Source organism: Callospermophilus lateralis, chromosome 3 (genome assembly GCF_048772815.1).
Source record: "Callospermophilus lateralis isolate mCalLat2 chromosome 3, mCalLat2.hap1, whole genome shotgun sequence".
Lineage (NCBI taxonomy): Eukaryota > Metazoa > Chordata > Mammalia > Rodentia > Sciuridae > Callospermophilus > Callospermophilus lateralis.
Window position 1 is genome coordinate 125,297,554 of NC_135307.1, and position 21,177 is coordinate 125,318,730.

The following is a 21,177-nucleotide window of genomic DNA, read 5'->3' on the forward strand; positions in this document are numbered from 1 at the left end:
CAGTGATTCTCAGCACCATGTAAAAATCAATAAAATAAAGGACTACTGACCGAGGCTAGGGTTTCAGCTCAGTGGTTGCACACTTGCCTCGGATGCATGGAGCACTGGGTTCAATACTCTGCACCACATAAATAAATAAAATAAATGTATTGTGTCCATCTACAACTAAATTTTTTAATAGTTATTTATTTTTTCTAATTGTAGTTGGATAAAATACCTTTATTCCATTCATTTATTTTTATGTAGTGCTGAGGATGGAACCCGGGGCCCCGCGCATGCTAGGCAAGTTTTCTGCTGCTGAGCCACAATTCATCCCAGCCTCACAACTTTAAAAAAAAAAAAATTAAGTCTTGACAACTAAAAATAGAAATTTTTTAATTAAAAAGAAAAAAAAAAACACCTCTTCAATACTATATGGATGATCACTGGCTTCTCATTTGCACAATAGGACCGTACTTAAAGTCTAAAATATAATAGTTTTCCTTGCCTATTAAATTTGGGAACATTTAATTTTTTACCAAAAATCAGTGATAGATGTAGTGAAGGAAAATAGGCACCAATGAACAAATATAAATAAAGTTTTTTACATTAATAATATCCTGTCTGCAGACTAATATGTTTGTGTTCCTTGGGAAAGGACAATGATAAAGATTAGAAAGCTAAGGAAATAACCCTAAAGCTATATTTGCATAGTGTTTTACATATCTTTGCCCTTTCTCCATTGTCCATTTCAAAGAATTCAGGGTGAAAGGAGACTAATGGGGATTAAGTGGCTAAAATTCCTTCCCTACCCCAATAAAATGCTGCTGACTTCCTAGTGATCATAGAATCAAACAGGTGTGCACAGATTTTCCCATAATAAGCTATGTAATGGTAATTAGAAAACAGGCTAAATAACTTCACATATATTTAAGCAATAAAATACATTATTGAGACTACTAATAATGACATATTTAGTTAAATTATATAAAATTGTCAATATTCAAATGTTTTTGATCTCTAAAAATTTGCAATTTCTACTATTTCAATTTTACTTATTTACATAAAGCAATGTGAAAAACTCACTCTTGGAAATTAATAGCAAAATTAATTGTATGAAAGGTTTTATGTAATCATGTTTATTTGCACATAAAAAAATTATCAAAGAATACATGCAATTATGGTCTAAGTAATGAAAATCATACCTTTGGACTTCTGCTCTTTTGATTGAAATTCTAGCCTTGATTCTTGAAAGCAATGTTAACTTGGGCAAGTTACTTAACTTTCTGTACATTGTTTTCCTTATCTGTAAAATTAGGGGGGAGGCACTTATATTACACAACATTTTGACAATTAGATATGGTTACATGCATGTATATTTAGGTCAAGTTCCAGTACAGACTCCAAGGACAGCAGATGGTTGTTAAAGTTGCACCAATATTACAGTGGTACTTCTGGGATGAGAAATGGAAACATTTGTTGCTATTCACTAATGTCTGATGTTATTATTAACTAATATGTTTCAATTATTCCATTTTTTTCCAAAGAATACACATAACAACAAACTAAACTCTTAGGGGTTTGACCTTAAGGGTCACTAAAACTGAAACTATTGTGGAGATTTTCAAAAACTAATCTGATACCTTGACTTACATTAAATACAAAAATTAATTCAAAATAGATCATACCTAAAAAGGGCAAAATATAAATATCTCAGAAAGAAAACAAAATATACATTGCATGACCTTGAATTAGGCAATGGCTTCTTAGAAATAACACCTAATGCCAAGCAAATAAAAATATAAATTGGATTTTACCATAGTTTTATAGTACTTAATCACCATTAGACAGTTACATTTGCTTCAAGGGATAGGATTAAGAAAGTAAAAGGCAAAATAGGAGAAAATATTTGCCAGTAATAAAACTGATAAGAGTATGTATAGCATAGAGAATATGCAAAGTAAAGACCCCCCCTTATTTTCTTTAATTGCCCAAATGATTTAAATAGATCATTCAAAAAAAAAAGTATACCAATAGCCAATAAGCATATGAAAAGACACTCACTACCATTTGTCATTAAGGAAATACAAGTGAAAATCACAGTGAGAAGTCACTTAGGCAAATAATTTAAAAGACAATACAGGGACTGAGGGGGTAGCTTTGTTGGTAGAGCACATGGGAGACCCTGGGTTCAACCCTCAACTAAAAATCAAAAAAGACAATAAAGCTGAGTATTTAGCTCAGTGGTAGTGCATTTGCCTAACATGCATAAGGTTAAGTCAATAAGTGTTGAAAAGGAGATGGGGAAATTGAAATCCTCAAAGATGCTTTCAGGAATGTAAAACAGTGTGGGCACTTTGGAGAACAGTTGTAAATGCCCCCAAATATTAGCCATTAAGTTACCATGATCCCTACTCCTTAGTATAACACCAAATAAAAAGAAAAAAAAAGAATAGATATAGCTCAGTTGGTAGAGTGCTTGCCTCTCATTCCCCATGTCCTGGGTTCAATTCCCAGCACCACCAGAAAAAAGAAACAACCTATGCAAAAACACAAATGTGAATTATCATAGCAGATTTATGAATAATAAGCAAAAGTGGGAACAACTCAAATGCCCACCAACTGATAGAAGGATAAACAAAATATGGCATGCTATGTACATCCATATAATGGGACATTGCTCAGCCACAAGAATAAATGAAGTAGTGACTGAAAATATTGTGCTTAGTGAAAAAACAGACCCAAATGCCTACATATTATATGATTCCATTTCTATTAAGTGTTCAGAATATATGAATCTATATTGATAACAGATTAATGATTGTGGATAGATCAGGGAGCTGTGAATGTGCAGTGATTGCTAATGGTTGTAAGGTTTCTTTGGGGGATGAATTAGCTAGTAGGGACAGTTGGAAAATATTATGCATACAAAAGAAGCACTGAATTATGTAATTTTAAAGTGTATATTTGGGGGTTGGGAACTTAGCTCAACACTTACCTAGCAGGTACAAAGCCCTGAGTTCACTAACCAGCAGTACCAAAGGGAGGTGGAACACATTTTAGGCTATGTAAATTATAAATCAGCTTTTTAAAATCCTAATTGAGAAAGGTATTTGTAAACATGTAATTGCCAAAACAGTCTATATCATCAAAATTCAAGTCTAAGAAATTGTCACAACCAAAAAGAATCAAGATACAAATATAAAATGCAATGTAACTTCCTGAATGGGAACCTAGAACAGAAAAAGAACATTCTAAAGAAACTGAAGACATCTGAATAAAGTACAAAGTTCAGTTAATAATAAGGTTTCATTATTGTTACATTAATTGTAATAATATACAAGAAGATTGTAAAAGGTAAATAGTGGCGGAAATGTGTGAGAGGCATATGGGTACTCTCTACTGTCTTGAAGTAATTCTGTAAATAGATGACTATTTTGAAATAAAAAGTTAATAAAGGAAAACAAAACAGAAACTGGGCATGGTGGTACATTTCTGTTTTTCTAGAAATTCAGGAGGCTCAGGCAGAAAGATTGCAACTTCGAGGCCAGACTCAGCAATTTACTGAAACCCTACTTCAGAATAAAAAATAAAATAAAAAGGACTGGGGATATAGCTCTATGATAAAGGTCATTCTTATTCTTATTCTTATTCTTATTCTTATTCTTATTCTTATTCTTATTATATTTTTAAGATATTAAGATTTGAGGAAGGATTCAATCTCAGCATCAAAAAAAAAAAAAAACAGAACAAAGGAAAAAAAACATTGTGGACATGGGTTGGGAGGAAGAAGAACAAAACATATACAGACAACAATGTTGGCATAATACTTCAGAGGGATTAAAATCCTCTTTAATAACAAAATTAAAGAATTTAGAAAAAGAAATTCATGATGATAAAACTCTAAAGCATAAATAGTAGTGAATTCAGTGGTGCATGTCTATAAACCCAGCTACCCAGGAAGCTAAAAGAGGAAGATTGCTAATTTGAGACAAGCCTTGATAATTTAGTGAGATTGCATCTCAAAATTTATAAATAAATAAGTGAATAAATAAATAAGGCAGGGAATGTAGTTCAGTGTAGTAGAGTGTCCTTGGGTTCAATCTCCAGTATCTTAAAAAGGGCGGAGGGGGGGGGGTGGGTGTTGAAATCTGCTTCTACATGCTCTACCACTATCTTTTTCATTTATTTATTGTACAAGCATGTAATTTGTCTACTATGCACCAGATACTTTGCTCTTCTAGATATTTAACATTAATCCAAAAATAACCATGTGAATTAGTTTTTATCTGTAACCCCCTCCCCCATTTGTTTTTTGGGTTTTTTTGGTGATGGTGATAATTTGAACCTAGGGCCTCTCACACATGCTGTGCTAGAACTCTATCACTAAGGTACATCCCCATTCCCATTTTTAAAATTTCTTTCCTTTTTCCTTTCTTCCCCTTCTTCTTCTCCTTTCCCACCCCCACCCCCACCCCCACCCTTGTACTGAAGATTAAACCCAGGGGTACTCAACTCCTGAGCTAATCCCCAGACCATTTTTAAATTTTATTTTGAGACAGGATCTTGCTAAATTCCCTAGGCTGGCCTAAAATGTGTGATTCCCCTGCATCAGTTTCCCAAATAGATGGGATTACAGGAATGCACCACCATGCATTTCTTTTTTTTTTTTTCTTTTCTGTTTTTTTTTTTTTTTTTTTTTTACAAATTATCAAACAGGCTCAGAGAGGTAAAGAACCATCCTAAAAGTCACACAGCGCCCTGATTTCTGTGCAATGTTTTTTCTTTTCTTTCTTTTTTTCTATTTTTACACTCCTGGGTATTGAATGGAGGACTTTGTACATACTAGGCAAGGCTTCTACCACTGAGGTATATTCCCAGCCCCTTTTAAACTGTTATTTATTTTGAAACAGGGTCTTTATAGGGAACACACAGATATGAGTGGTGGGAACATGAGATTAAAGAAATAATTCATAAAATGGGCCCACTGTGCAGATCCCACATGCTTTCTTTTCAAGAAGCAATTTACTGGGCTGGGGTTATGGCTCAGAAGAAGGGCACTTGCCTAGCACATATGAGGCCCTGGGTTTGATCCTCAGCACCACATAAATAAATAAAATAAAGATATTGTGTTTGTCTACAACTAAAAAAATATTTAAAAAGAAGAAGGAGAATAATAAGAAGAAGCAATTTATCACAGCCATGCCCGGTTTAAGTGAACAGGATATGTTACATTCCTCAGCAATCTACTTATCATCTGCAGGAGATCTGCAGGCCTGAAATAATGTCAATAAGAGGAACACAAGTAACCCTGAAGGGAAGGACTTTTGTGACCTTTACACAGACCAGATCCTGAAATTTAGGAAGACAAGAATAATTCTGCTTAACCATAAAATCTGCAAGAACAGATTCCAATTAGAACTGGTCAGCATGGACCAAAATAACCTAAAGTAATCAAGGCACCAGGGACTTCAACATCTTATGTTATCCTGCTGTCAGCCAAAAATAAAGAGGCAGACCTTGGTAAGACTCTCAGGAAACTTCCCTAGGATCCCCAGTTAAACTGAAGGGCATTCGGATGTGGTGACTCATGCCTATAATCCCAGCACTTTGAGAAGCTAAGATAGGAGGATCTCAAGTTCAAAGCCAGCCTCAGCAAAGGCAAGGGGCTAAGCAACTCAATGAGACCCTGTCTCTAAATAAAATACAAAATAGGGCTAGGGATGTAGCTCAGTGTTGAGTGCCCCTGAGTTCAATTCTTGGTACCAAAAAAAAAAAAAAACAAAACTGGAGGGCAGGAGAGGCATGCCTCTCCAAGAGGACTCATTATTTTGCTTCAGAGTGTTCCCTTTTCCCCTTTCCAGTCCCTTCTAATGAACTCATGCCTGTTACTCTGTGTGACCCATCTGAAATCTTTTTGACTTGATCATAAGAACTGGGGTTTGAAGGGAGGCCTTCACACTGCCTCAGTTTCCCAGAAGTTCTCATCGCTGTAACATTCTCCCTACAATGATCAGGCCGGCCTCAAATTTACCATATTTCTGCCTCAACCTCCTAAGTAGCTGGAATTACCGATGTGTACCACTATGCCCAGCTTAGTGCAGTGTCTCTTTACCACCACCCTACTGAAGGATTCTAGGTACTGTCACCCAAAAATACGGTTTCAGAGGAACTCAGAAAAAGCAGATGCTGGAAGAAGTATTCTGATATCTCACTGTTTAAAGTATGGACCCATCAGCAAGAAAACTTGCTTCTATCCCTAGCTTCTATCCTTAGCTTGAGTTTTTATTAATGAAACTCATACCACAAAAGAAAAACTGAAATTTGTCAACATTCACAGATAATCTTGCCAGACATCATTGTCTTCCATATCGGTCCAATTTGATAATTCAAAGGGAATCACTTAAAATCCATTATTTCCCATGGATCCAGTAGACTTGGACCCAGGCCACAGTAAGTTTCTCCAAGACCATTGAGACCCTTAAAATCATTTAATATTCCCCTAAAAATTATCTACAGGGCTAGGATTGTGGCTCAGTGGTAGAGCACTTGCCTAGCACATGCAAGGCCCCGGATTCGATCCTCAGCACCACATAAAAATAAATAAAATACAGATATCATGTCCAACTACAACTAAAGAATAAACATTAAAAAAAATCAACAACTCTCATTCTCCTCCTCCCCTGTACAGAGAGCATATATAAGCTTTTAAATCATTTTGAACTAATGAGTAATTATACTTTGTGATTTCTTCCATTAACATAATAAATTTGTTTATCTTTTACTCTATTTAATATGTCAATTATCAACTCATTCCAGTGAATCTTCTGAGAACACAGGAACTTTCCTCTTGTGCTTGAATTATACTGACTCTCTTATCAATTTTGTTGTACAATGACTTTGTACAAATTTAAATCATTTTGAACTAATGAGTAATTATACTTTGTGATTTCTTCCATTAACATAATAAATTTGTTTATCTTTTACTCTATTTAATATGTCAATTATCAACTCATTCCAGTGAATCTTCTGAGAACACAGGAACTTTCCTCTTGTGCTTGAATTATACTGACTCTCTTATCAATTTTGTTGTACAATGACTTTGTACAAATTCAAATATATAAATCTAAAGCCTAAGCATAAAGATGAGTGAAAAACTAAACAGGACACATAATATTGAGAACCAAAACCCAAGCACCGCCCCAATCGGCCTCTTTGTTCAAAGCACAGGGATATGAGTAGCTGACAGGTTCTCTTTTTCCCTACAGGCACAATCTGTTGTAAAGGAAAGCAGTCAAGTGCAGCCTAACAAGAAAAGAAATCTTTGCTACAGACACTTTCCCCCAAACAGAGTGGCAGCTGGGGGAAGATACTTTAAGAACAGCCTTCTTGGATAGTTCCAGGACTAGTTCAATAAAAGGCTGAGCAGAGGAATAAATTACCTATTTTTGAGAATGTTCCATCTGAATTAGAAGCAATAACAACAACAACGAAAAGCTCTTCAATCACAGCCCCTACACATACTCTCACTCTATCTACCTTTTGGTCAAGCAATTATGCTAAATCCCATCTGCTGCCTTATATTTTTAACATGGTTCAAGGGCAGGATCAAAAGAAAACTTTAGCTGGGTTCCAAAAACTTGGGAGGCTGAGGCAGGAGGATCTCAACTTCAATACCTAGATGAGCTATTGAGCAAGATTGTCTCAAAATAAAATATAAAAAGGGCTGGGAGGGGGCTTATAAGCAGAATGCTCCTGGGTTCAATCCACAGTACAAAAATAAAAATTAATTAATTAATTAATTTTAAAGGGCTGGGGATGTGGCTCAAGCGGTAGCGCGCTTGCCTGGCGTGCGGGTGGCCCGGGTTCGATCCTCAGCACCACGTACAAACAAAGATGTTGTGTCCGCCGAAAACTAAAAATAAATAAATAAATATTAAAAAGAAATTGTTTACTATTAAAAAAATTAATTTTAAAAAGAAAAGTAAAGTTTATTTTGTAACACATGAAAAGTATAAGAAGTTCACATTTCAATATCTATAAATAAGGTGTTACTGAAACTCAGCCATTCCCATTTGTTTACTTATTATCTATGACTACAGCTGTTCAGTCAAGTAGTTACAACAGAAACCATATGGTCTCAAGGCTAAAAATATTTGCTATTTGGCTGCCATGGTAATTTTATGTGTCTACTTGACTAGGCCAAATTCAACAGATATTTGGTTAATCACTGACCTGGATGTGTTATGCTGGTATGTTTTTAGATGGACTTAACATTTAAATCACTAGATTTTGAACTCTGTTTTCTGGCTCCCAGGAGGTAAAGTAGCTTCCATATCCCATGGCCTTCCACCATGATACTCTGCTACACTTTGGGCCCAGAGTCATGGTTAACTACTCTAAGTTGTTCTGGTCAGCTATTTCGGTTACAGAAATTAAAACTTAACAAAGGATTAAACACCTTATAGGAAGAGATATGAAAAGATGAGAGAAAAAATTTAAAAAAGAAAGGAAAAGAGAAGAAAAAAACAAATGAAAAATAAAATCAATGAGATGGGATGAGAGAGTATGTGAGAAAGAGAGAGAGAGAGAGAAGGGCAGAGGTGGGAACCAGATGCAGTAAGTGTTGAATGAATATGGAAGGTTAAATTCTTTTTTTTTTATTCCATTATGTTGCTAATGTAATATTTGTTGAATTGTTTAAATTATACATAAAAAATTGAGAATTTTAAAACTAGCATATAAATAAGGCTTGTACATTTATTAGTTATTTGCATAGAAATATAACTTTCATTTGCAATCCATATTCAGCTAGTGGATGACTCCTAGCTCATACAATTGAAGGACAAGAGGGGAAAGACTGACTAGAAAAAGAGAAAATCAATCAATCAATCAATAAACTTAATAAGACAGATTACCCTTCATTAATAGGTTGGGTTTCACCTGCTAAATTGAAAAACTCAGGATAAAAAAAGAATAAACTCCCTCAGGAAGATGAAATTCTGTATCTAGACTGCTTTTGGTCTACAGCTGGAACATTAAATCTTCCTTGTCTCTAGACTGGCCTGTGATTTCAGATGGTCTCTATTATCACATGACTCGATTTCTTACCAAAGCAGGGAAAAAACCAAGACAGTGAGAGAGAGATCATAGGTGCAGGGAGACTGACTCTGAGTATATCCACATCCTATTGATTCTGTTTCTTTGAAGAACTCTTGACTAATACAGATTTGGGAGAGTGGCTTTAGAGGAACAAATCTTTCCTTTTTTTTCCTCTTAAAGTACTGGGGATTGAACCCATAATCTAATGCGTGTTATGCAAGTACTTTGTTAGTGAGCTATATCTCAAGACTTTTTTATTTTAACATAAGGTCTTGCTAAATTGCACATGCTGGCCTCAAATTTGGGATCCTCCAGCCTCAGCTGCCTGAGTGATTACAGGCATGACCCAACCCACTACACTCAGCTAAGATTAACAAACTTTTAGGGTGAATTTTCTGATTCGGTGATTTGTTTTGGGGTTTCTGGAATTGGTTCTCTAATCTGAAAATATTTAAAGGCATTAATAACTATTTCCATTATTAAACACAAAACAGACAGTCTATGGGATGATGTGACACTAGAGATACTCCAAATCAACAGTCTGAGGCCTGCCTGGCAACTTAAGGTGACTCTGTCTCAAAATAAAATAAAGGGCTAGAGTTGTAGCCCAGTGGTTAGAGGGCTTTCCTAGTATATGGGAAGCTCTGGGTTCAATTACAAGTAACACACACACCCACACACCCATACACACACAGGCAAGGTTCATGATGAACATTTATATAATAACAACAAACATTTTTTGTCAAACCAACAAGTATATCAAGATACACTTTTTTGCACCTAATTTTTTTTTAAAGACAGAGTGGGGGGGGGGAGAATTTTAATATTTATTTTTTAGTTCTCGGTGGACACAACCTCTTTGTTTTTATGTGGTGCTGACACAACATCTTTGTTTTTATGTGGTGCTGAGGATCGAACCCGGGCCGCAAGCATCCAGGCGAGTGCGCTACTACTTAAGCCACATCCCCAGCCCCTGCACCTAATTTTTTTAGACAAAGTAGAGAAAGAAAAGGGTGAGCGCAGGGATTCAAATTTCCATATTGAGTGCTATATTAATGACTTGAAAAGCTAATTTTGAGTAGAGTGATTTTGTTTATTTATTTTACTTTGAAGAATAAATGGCCAAATATGCTATCATATCCTAATTTATGGATTATGGCCAATGGACTTGAAAGGAACATGTTTAGAAAATTGAAAACAAGGAAGTCTGGGAAAAAGATACATGAATAAGCCCATCTGCATCAGCTAAGAAAAAAAGAAGTGAAGATGTTTGTGTCGCATGTGAATGCCAGCCAAAGGGCAACCTCGGCAAAGGAGGATTTTAGTAATTGAGGAGATAGGATGGCCTATTCTGTGGATGTCAGGCATTTTTCCTCAACAAACCTTGCCTTGCCTAATCAGCTCATGAAAAAGATGGCCATAATGCAATGGATAGAAGTTATGCATGGGATCAGCAACATGGGCTTCCATTCATCAAGGCCCATTAGGCCATAGTTACCATCTACTGCACTAGCACCAGAGACAGTGAGTTACTGATATGTCACTATTTCATGGGTTAGATCAGCACGGTCATTTAATTCAACCCAGGAAATAGTGCCTTATCAGGGACTCACTGTTAGCATGGGATGATAAAAGACCACTTCCATCACGAGAGAGATATCAATTTGTTCTTATTAGAATGAACATATTCTGGATAAAAATTTGCCTTCCTTGCATACAATGTTTCTATTCAAATTATGAGTAGTGAATTTAAAGAATGCCTTATCAACCATCATGGTAACTATTATTTAATAAGACAACTTTTCATTAAATCACAGAGGCCTGTCTGGAAGTTGATGAACCTTGCCTCAGCCCCCTGAGTCACTGGGATTTCAGGTATAAGCCACCATGCTCAGCTGGTGAACACACAGTTGCAGCACCAGTTAGGTGCTAATACCTCTCAGGGTAGAAAGGTTCTACAGGAGAATGTATAGACTCCAAATAAATGTCCAATTTATGGTGCTATTTCTTCCATCATCTGGATTAATAGGTCTAGAAAATATACGATGGAAAAGGGAGTAGTACCTATTCACTATTACTGTAGTGATCCACAGAAAATTTAACTTCCTGTCTGCATGCACTTATGCTCTGCTGGCTTAAAAGTCTTAGTTATATCAGAAGTAATATTTCCTCCAGTAGGAAAACAGTAATTCCACTGTTTTAAATTAAGATTATCATCTAAACTGGGTACAGTGGCCTGTACCTATAATCCCAGTGATTTGGGAGGCTGAGATAGGAGGATCATAAATTCAAGGTCAGCCTCAGCAAGTTAGCAAGACCCTCAAAAATTAGTGAGACCCTGACTCATAACAACAACAACAAAAAATTAAAAAATTTAAGGGCTGGGATTGTGGCTCACTGGTAGAGCACTTGCCTAGCATGTGTGAGGCACTGGGTTCAATTCTTAGCACCACATATAAATAAATGAATAAAATAAATGTCCATCAACATCTAAAAAATATTTTAAAAAATTTAAAAGGGTTGGGAATATACTTTAGTGGTAAGGCACCCCTTGGTTTAATTCCCAGTATAAACAAACAAACAAACAAACAAAACAAAAAAAAAAACACTACCATCCAGCCACTTTAGGCTTTTCATGCCTCTGAATCAACAGGTAATTAAGGAAGTTTCCACACTAGATGGAGGAATTGATCCTGATTATCAAGAGGGGAAACTGAACTCCTACCTCATAAAGGAGGTAAGAAAGAATGTATGTAGAATGCCTCTTAGTATTATCAAATCTTGTGACTAAAGTCAATGGAAAAACTTTTAACAACCCAGTCAGGCATGGCAAATGGCCCAGACATTTCAAAAAATAAAGTTTAGGACACGGAGATGTAGCAGAGTGGTAGAGTGTTTCCTTAGCATATGCAAGGTCCTGGGTCCTTTGGAGTTCAGTAAGTAGGTAAGTGAGAGAACACATACAAACATACCTACTGACATACATGCTTAAATAAATAAATAAATAAAATATTTCTGTAACCCCTCAGGTAAATAATTACTAATTGTTAAGGTGCTTGTTGAGGGCAAAGAAAATTCAAAATGGGTAGTAGAAGATAGTTACAAATACCAGCTGGACTACATGACAGTTACAAACATAAGGATTGCAATTGTCTTTAGTATTTCTACCTAATATTTAATTAGTAAGTTTCTTTTTCTTTTCTTTTAAATATATTTTTAGTTGTACTTGGACACAATGTCTTTATTTATTTTCATGTGGTGCTAAGGATCAAACCCAGTGCCTTATAGGCTCGAGGCAGGTGTTCTACCACTGAGATACAGCCCCAGCCCCTAATTAGTAAGTTTCTGTGTGTGTGTGTAAAATGCTTTTGTTTTCTTCCCTTTCTTATCCCCTTACTATTTAACATAATTTACATTATCTTCATCTCAGAGTACTTATGTATTGTTTTTTTTTTTGCAGTACTAGGGATTGAACCCAGGGTCATTCTGCAGTCTGCACTGAGATAACAACCTCATTCCTTTTTATTTTTTTATTTTGATACAATATTTTGCTAAATTTCCCAGACTGACCTTGAACTTGCAATCTCCCTGCCTTAACTTCCTGAATCACTGGGATTATAGGCATGTGCCACCACACCTGGTAGGTATTATTAACTTTAAATCATTGTATTTCAGTTATAGGATATCAAGGAAAAGAGTGATAAATGACCTTGAATGTTGGATAAGTATTCTCCCACTAAGCTATACCCATAAGTCCTTAAAAAATATTCTAAAAAAATGCAAAAAATATAGACCAATGAAATAGAATAGAAACCCCAAAATTAAACTTTCACTTATATATTCAAATGATTTTGGACAAGGGTGCCAAGACCATTCAATGGGGAAAGGAAACAGTTTAAGCACATAGTGTTGGGAAGACTTGATATCCACATGCAAAAGAATGAAGTTGAACTTTTTTTTCTTTCATCATATACAAAAGTTAACTCAAAGCTAGATAAATCCCTATGGACTCTGTTGGGCCACTACTTTAAAAAAAAAATGTTGGGGAGAAGACAACGTATGTATGTATGTATTGAAATTCACATTGAACCCCATCAAAATATACAATTTTATGTTTGCATTGCCAGTTTGAAATAAATTAATTTATATAAAAAATAGATCAAAGACTTAAATGTAATAACTAAAACTATCAGTGTTTTGGAAAAGAAAGTTTTACAATATTGAATTTGGCAATTAGTTTTTAGATATGACACCAAAAACTAAGCAACAATAAAAGAGATTGGAGTATATATATATAAAAAAATTTAAGCCAGGTATTGTCCATCATCCTATGATCCCAATGACTCAGGAGGCTGAGGCAAGAGGCCAGCAATTTTGAGGCCAGCCTGGGTAACCCAGCAAGACCCTGTCTCAAAATAAAAGGGAAAAGAGGCTTTGGGATGTAGCTCAGTGGTAGAGATCCCCTGGGTTCAATACCCAATACATCAAAAAAGAATTTAAAAACAAATAAATAAATATTTAAAATCTATGCAGCTAAGGACATGATTTACAAAGTGAAAAGCCACACAGAATGGGAAAAAATATTTGTACATCATATATCTGATAATGAACTAATATCCATAACATATACATACATATCAAACATATATGCTAAAATTCAAAAACCTTAAAAAACAAACAGCTCAGCTGGTGGCAGGCACCTGTAATCCCAGTGACTCCAGAGGCTGAGGCAATAGGATTGCAAGTTCAAACCCAGCCTTAGCAATTTAGTGAGGTCCTAAACAACTCAGGCAGACACTATCTCTAATAAAATATAAAAGGGCTTGGTAGTTAAGTGCTCCTGGTACCCAAAATAAACATACAAACTTTCCTGCTAGGTGTGGCAGCCCATGCTTGCAGTTCTAGCTACTTGGGAGGCTGAAGCAGAAATTTTGTTTAAATCAGGAACTTGAGGCCAGCCAGGGCAACACAACAAGACCTGTGCTGCAAAAGAAAAACAAATGAACAAACAAACAAATAAAAATATGATTAAAAAATGAGCGAAGGACTTGAATAGAGTTCTCCAAAAAAGATAAGAAAAAGGAATGGAAATAGTACATGAGAAGATGTTCAACATTACTATTTATTATATAAATGAAAATTTGAAACCACAATGAGGTTTTCATTTATATCCATTGGGATAGTTATTATTTTATATGTTTTATTCATTTTTAATTTTTTTGTCAGGGGGGTTTGAACCCAGGGATACTTTACCACTGAACTATATCCCCACCCCCTTTTTAAAATTTTTTGTTTTGAGGCAGGGTCTCACTGCTTAGGGCTACACTGTATTTGGAAAAGAGTTCCAGAGATGGTTGTGATGTTTGCACAACAAGTTGCAAAACTTGAGCAATGGTAGTAGGAATGTAAAATGATGCATCCAGGATAAAAAACAATATGTTGTTTCCTCAAAAATTGTGTGTTTAATTTCCTTGTGCTGTGTTTTATTAGATTCTTTATCTATATGGCATTCATTCATCATGGGGCCAATTAACTATCATTTTTCTTAATTTCTGCATTCTTGATGGGATGCTTTGGCATTTGAAGGCCTTAGAACCCCTAGAAAACTGCTCCTCCCCAAATTAACTAATTCCTATTATTAATTCCTATTAACAACTGCCCTCTGATCATGTCTTTCATATGCAAACTGATCAATCCCAGTCACTTCATTATTTAACTCTCACAAAATAATACTTCCCCTCAATCTACCCAACTCAGGTACCACCTGAGACCATCCTAGTCATAGCCTACAGTCATCCTGATTATGCAAACTAGCCTATCCTAGACTGTTTACTCTGACACACATTGACTCTCCCAGGGATTTCAAAAGGCTGTAGCCTACATTTTTCCTTCCACTCCTTTTTTGTCTCCTGACTGAAACCTGGTATGCCTCACTTGATGTGAAGTGATGTGCTGTGATGTGATGTGACATATCCACTTCTATGGGGAAAGGTTAAATAATAAAAATCTTCATTCTGTAACATTGGCCTGATCATGTCATCACTCAGTCTCTTTTATAAATTAAGACTTGAGCACCTAACACCAGGAGTCAACAATTTCAATTCTGGGTATTTACCTAAAAGAAGAGAAAGCAAGACTTTCTCTTGCTTTCTCTATGTGATAATCTTTGCTCATATGTGATAATCACAGCATTATCACATATGAGCAAAAATACTAGATTCATGAAAATGAAATATATTTAAATATTAAAATGTTAACATATTAAACATTCCCAAGAAATTATTTTGGTTCTAATTATTGATCTATAAAGTATTGATCAAATACATTTTTTATAAAAAATGAATTCTGTTGATAATTAAAAATAGGTAAAGGGTTAGGGTACAGCTCAGTGGGAGAGCACCTGCCTAGTATGGCTGAGGACTTGAATCAATCTCCTGCATCTCACACCCCCCCCCCCCCACACACACACACACTATCTCTGTAGTCCCCACTCTCCAGTTACAACCATTTCTTGTCCATGTATAAGGCTCTGGGTTTGATCTTTGGCAAAGTCAGTATCTATCTCTCTCTCTTTATCTCTCTCTCCTGCTTTAAAATTCCTGATTGCATTTGCTCCAAATAGCAATACATTCTATGACATATTTTTGACATAAATTGAACATGTCATCTCCAATCACCAGTTCAGACTTCTCTCACTTCCCTGCTTCTCACTTCTCACATTACACTTGAGACATGAAATACTTCCTATCCCCCATGGTCCCATTGTATCCAAGTCTCAGCTAAGACCCTTGCATTTAGCCTAGGATCTTTGTCCTTCTGATTTTAACTTGGATAGCATAACCTCCATGAACTTTCTAATGAAAAATCTGCAGAGAGATAGACCCCTTAACATAAAGTACATTCTATCTATCAGCATTTCTATCTATATTTCAAATAAACCTGTAACAGTGGTCCACTTTATGCTTTGACTATAACCCTTGCTGTTCTGCCACCACAACTTATTTTTTAAATGAACATGTTTCTTTCTCTTCTTCTCTCCCTGCTCCTCCCTAATCTTTTCCCCTCCCTAATATCAGCAGAACAGGATTACCTTTCTTCCCCATTTTCCACAGATTTATCTGTCCCTTAGTACACAACCACCATAGGAACAAAGTAATCCAGACTTTGAAGATGGTACCAGAAGATCTCAGAAATGCCTTTCTCCCAAATTAACAAGTGAATTATAATTCCAGACAGAGAACTTGTGGATTGTAGCCTTTGAATCTTTAAAAGCCCCCATTCCTGAAGATAGGCAGAATCACAGCCTTTGGGACAGAAGTCCCCTGTGTTTCTCCTTTGCTAGCAAAGCAATAAATCTTTTTTCTTTTACTCAAAATCATGTCCTCATTATTGGATTGGCATCAGGGACAAGAACCCAGCTTTCAGCACAAACCCATCTAGTCAAGAAAAATTCAATTTTCACCATATTGAACCCTTTAAAATAAAAGGTTTTGTCACTCATTGCATGGTGGTACACACCTGTAATCCCAGCAACTCAGAGAGTAGAGGCAGGTCAATATCAAATTTGAGTCAGCCTAGACAATTTAGGGAGACTGTCTCAAAATTAAAAGTATAAAAAAGTCTGGGCATTTAACTCAGTGATAAAGCTCCCTGGGACTCAATCCCCAGTACTGGAAAATACAATTTTGTCTTGTTAACCTGTGATCCCCTGTAACATACACATAACACAGGCTTTCAACAAAATAATTGTTAAATTGAGCAAATCAGAAGTCAGTAACTTTTCCTGCAGAAAGACCAATATTAAATATTTTTTTTACATTTAGAAGGCCACAGCTTGCAATTACTCAGCTTCACCACTGTAGTGTGAAAGCAACCATAAATAATATTTTTAAAAATGGGCATGATTATATTCCAATAAAACTTCATTTATGGACATTAAAATTTGAGTTTTGAATTTTACATTATTTTCATGAAATAGTATCCTTCTTTCAGGTCTTTTCAACTGTTTAAAAACATAAAAATTATTATTATTAGCTAACAAGCAGTCCCAATTTGGACACAGTCTACACTTGATTGATTCCTGATATAGATAAATGTACATAGATTTAGACAAATTCAGTTCCTAAATTTATCTCTATGATTCCATTCATTCATTTTTTTAAATTAGACTGCAGACTTCCCCACATCTTATCAGAGAACTGGCCTGATGAAAATCCTTCATGCCATGCCCCTTTACTGTATGGGGCCTGCCTCCCTACCAGTTAGACTCTCTGTTCATCTTTTTTTGGTGGGGAATAAAAAAATAATAAAATACCTGAATCTGGCTACTTATGAAGGGGAAAAAGGTTTATTTAGCTTGTGATCATTCTCAATACAGATCCAGACAGAAAGTGGATGGGGCTTGGCTCAGGCTTTTAAAACAATCTCATAAGAACTAACCAACTTCCCCTCTCTACCCAAAACATTATTTGCTTTGGACAGCAGTCTTCAATTGGCCCAGAAATCCCAAGCAGATCCTATTTCTTAAAGGTCCATTACCTCTCAATATTACCATCCTTAGGACCAAGTTTCCAATATAGGAACCTTTGAGGAATACCCAGACCATAGCAGATCCTATACCTGTCTCATTCTTCTCTAGTCCTCCTTATATCTGTGAGTTAGGTCTCCTATAATTTTGACAGCCCCTCTGATGTGCTCAGGTCCCTTGTTTGTGAATATCCATCAAATCTTTCTACCTCCATAACAAAGGAGCCCCAACCCAGCCACTGTTTTCCCTAGAAGTCTCCCCTTGGCCACTTTCTTCTGGGCTCCTAAACATACAAGTTCACTGTCCTCTAACAGATATCAGAATTATCCAATCACTTACAATATGTACTATACTATCTCCTCAAGGGCCATAAATTTTCTGCCAAAAATTGGCAAAGGGGCTGGCAAAAATGAACTTCTTCAATGACTCTTACTGCTGGGAGAAACATTATAAACTGACAAAGATTCTCTCCTTGATCAGGCTCCTCTGAGCCCCCTTCTCAATGAGAAGAGCTGAATAAAACACTAAAAGAGTTTCTAACAGCTCAAGCCTGACTTCCTAAATTCCTCTTCAGTCCTTTGCAAATGCTAATCTGAAAAAAATGAAGGATCTCAAATTTGTTTGTTCTAGCCAACACCTGAAGATTAGACCTTTGTCTCTTAGCCTCTGCAGGAGGGTAGGAATCTAACTTCTCTATAAACCCATTTGAATGGGTCTCCGCAGTGAATGCCTGTAACCCCAGCAACACAGGAGTCTGAGGCAGGAGGATGCCAGTTAGGATCCAGTCTTAGCAATTTATCAAGATCTTGTCTCAAAATAAAAAACAAAATGGGGTGGGGATGTAGTTCAGTGAAGTTCCCTGCATTTGTAGAGACATTTATAAATAACAAATATCACAGTTAGCAAACCCAGATGGGTTTCACATGAACCAGATCCATGCTTACTGCTTTTTGTAATTTTTCACGACTCTGACTCCACTGAGCCTCCATTCACTGGCCCTTCTTCCTATTCCTTCATTGTCCCTTTAAAATAATCAGTTACCTCTGTATTTATTAAAGTTGAATTCTGAATTCTGTTCATGCTAGAATCTCTTCCCTATTATAAATACTTGTTACTGATTAAGTCTTTAACTAGTAACCAGCTTTATCTTTAGACAAATTTTTAAAAATGCACAGAGCCATGAGTTCAATCCCGTCAAAAATTTCTTAAAAATCATAATGAAGGAAGAAAACAAACGGGAAATCTTTCAATATATATTACCAACATTGCTAGTAAAGACAGGGTCTAAGGAGGACTGTATCACCACTAAGCCAAAAGTAAAAACCAGATGAAACAAAACCAATTGTGAAGTTCCTAGTAGTAGAAGAATATAAGGGAAAAAGTAACATATAGCAATATATAAAACAGGTTTTTAAAAATTTTTGTTAAAGCTTGGTTCCAATTAGATAGAGAAACAATGTTTGGGGATAATAATATTCTGAGAATTTAAACTAGAGGCATAGACAAAATTAAATATATGCATGAATAAAATATTCTTTATGCATTATGTAAAAATATAATTGTCCATCATATCATTCAAACTTTAAAACCAATAAATTACTTATCCCATATTTACTCATAGACCCAATAACAGTGTAGATTAGTCTTAAACAAACAGGATTTTATGCATTATCTTTGGACAAACATTACCACCTTTATTTTTCTTTCTCTTCCCTTCCTTCTCCTTTCCTCCTTCCTTTCTTCCCACCCCACTTTCTGTCTTTCTTCCTTTCTTTCTTTCATACTGGGAATTGAATCCAGGGTTGCTTAGCCACTGAGCTATATCCCTTTTCATTTTTGATTTTGAGACAGGGTTTCAAAGTTGCTTAGAGGCTTGCTAAGCTGTTGTGGGTAACCTCAAACTTGTGATCTTCCTGTCACTGTGTCTAGTTGCTGGATTACAAGCATGTGATGCTGTGCCCAGGCTTTGTTCAATTTTATTTGAAAAATATGTACTGCCCTAGGCACTATGGCATGTGCTTACAGTCTAGCTACTTGGGAGTTTGAGGTCAGAGGATTGCTTGAGCCCTGGAGTTTGATACCAGCTTGAGCAACTTAGCAAGACACTGTCTCAAAAACAAAAATATGTTTTCTTCTATTGTAGAGATTGATGCTGACAGAAGAATCACAACAGTTAGCCTTCCCTCATGCTCTCCATTATCCAACAGGAAAAAAAAAAGTTAGCTCTAACTTGGAAAAAGAAAAATGTACTTACGCCTTTCATAGAAAATGGTGTGGCAGTCCCCAGGAGGGTTGACCAGGCCTTGGCCCTAGTCTGCTGTTGTCATGAGGCGACGGCCACTTGAAAAGGTTCTTGCAGGTTTCTCTGAGTTTTCCAAAGGTGCTTAAGGGTCCAGGTGCCTGTGGGTATTCCCTATTCTCCTAGACTTAGTCCTTTTCACTTCCTGCTTGCATTTTCTTTGAAAAATTTTAAAGTTTAATTTTAAATCCACAATGCCTGCATTGTGCTCCTCTAGTCTGGCAATCAGCGAGACATAAGAGGAACAACAGAGATGGTGGAAGGGAGGAGGGAAGGAGACATGGGTATACAGACTCACTGAGTGAGAAAATTTTTAATACAGAAGGAGATCATACAAATAGAAAATGAGAAAAGGCAAAGAAAAACCCTATGGGGTGGCTGGGTATGGTGGTACATCCCTGTAATCCCAGCAACTCGGAAGGCTGAAGTAGGAAGATGGCAAGTTCAAAGCCAATCTTGGCAACTTAGGGAGACTGTCTCAAAATAAAATATGAAAAAAAAAACATGGGCTGGAGATAATGTAGTTTAGTACTGCAAACAAGCAAACAAACAACAATGAAAACTCCAGACCTTATGGAGTGAATTGGGTGAAAATATCATAAACATATGAAAAGAATATACATAAAATGCATATGCTATATATATACATATATTCATATATACATATATACATATTTTGCATCTGAAAGGACTAAAACATCAGTAGCACAAAGACCTTGGTTTCTAAACATCTTTTCCATTATATGGAATCAAGGCCTTTGGGGAAATATGGGTGAGCCCATAGCTGGGACAGGGGACTACGATCTTGGAATGTGTCCTTGTGTCAGAACCTAAAGAAGCATTAAAATTATGATAATATTCCAAAGGACACAAGAGCTCCCTTTCGTCAAATTAGGGGAAATTTGAACATAAACATATAGAAAGTAAGATTATAGTTTATTGAATAAAATAAGTATTCATGAGTTCATACTGATGTAAATGGATAGGAAAATGAAGGAATGAATGAGAGAACAAAAGAGAGACAGAAAGTAGCAGAGAGAAATAAATGGATAAGAGAAGCAGGAAAAAAAGAGGGACAAAGAAACAAGAGACAGACATTGGGTATGTGGAAGAAGGGCAGATTTTTTTTTTGTTTAGAATGCCAACTAATAAATACTAAAGGAATGATGTACAGCCATGTACTACACAATATTTCCATTAATGACCAACCTACATATAGAGGTCCCCATAATATTATAATACTACTGAAAAATTCCAACTACCTAGTGAT